Source organism: Aotus nancymaae, unplaced genomic scaffold (assembly GCF_030222135.1).
Source record: "Aotus nancymaae isolate 86718 unplaced genomic scaffold, 86718_ANA_hifiasm-v0.15.2.pri h1tg000014l, whole genome shotgun sequence".
Taxonomy (NCBI): Eukaryota; Metazoa; Chordata; class Mammalia; order Primates; family Aotidae; genus Aotus; species Aotus nancymaae.
The window spans coordinates 57130545-57131265 of record NW_026988425.1 but is presented as its reverse complement, the minus strand read 5'-3'; the positions used below and the strand labels follow the sequence as shown (position 1 = coordinate 57131265).

Sequence of the window (721 nt, the reverse complement as noted above, 5' to 3'; positions counted from 1 at the left end):
GTTGCTCTTCTTGAGAAATATCTTTGTGGTGTTCTCTGTATTTCCTGGACTTGAATATTGGCCTGCCTTGCTAGGTTGGGGAAGTTCTCCTGGACAATATCCTGAAAAGTGTTTTCCAGCTTGGATTCATTCTCTCCATCACACTCAGGTACACCTATCAAACATAGATTAGGTCTTTTCACATAATCCCATATTTCTTGGAGGCTTTGTTCATTTCTTTTCACTCTTTTTTCTCGAATCTTGCTTTCTCATTTTATTTCATTGAGTTGAAAAATATGGAACACTTGACGAATTTGCCTGTTATCCCCTCATAGGAGCCATGCTAATCTCCCTGCACTGTTCCAATTTTAGTATATGTGCTGCCGAAGCGAGCGCTATTTTTATTTTTTAATTTAACTTTTATTTCAGATACAGGGGTTTTGTTTGCAGGTTTGTTATGTATTGTTAAATATTGCATCCAGTCAGTAAGCTACCAATAGGCAGTTTTTCAAACCCTCACCTACCAGTAGTCCACAGTGTACCCTATAGGTAGTTTCCAACCCTCCCCTTCTAGTAGTCCACAGTGTCTGTTATTTCCATGTTTATGCCCATATGTGCTCAATATTTAGCTCCCACTTATAAGAACGAAACTGTGGTATTTTATTTTCTGTTTCTGTGTCACTTAGGATTACGGACTTCAGGTTCATCCATGTTACTGCGAAGGACATAATTTCATTCTTTT

At 38.3% G+C, this 721-nt stretch overlaps 1 non-coding gene across 1 annotated transcript; it reads right to left on the bottom strand.

Annotated features, from left to right (window-relative positions):
• Window positions 1-269: 269 nt before the first annotated feature.
• On the bottom strand, window positions 270-375 carry LOC135274993 (U6 spliceosomal RNA). Its single transcript, XR_010342721.1, has one exon. It is a non-coding gene; the product is annotated as a U6 spliceosomal RNA (small nuclear RNA).
• Between the last annotated feature and the right edge of the window lie 346 nt (window positions 376-721).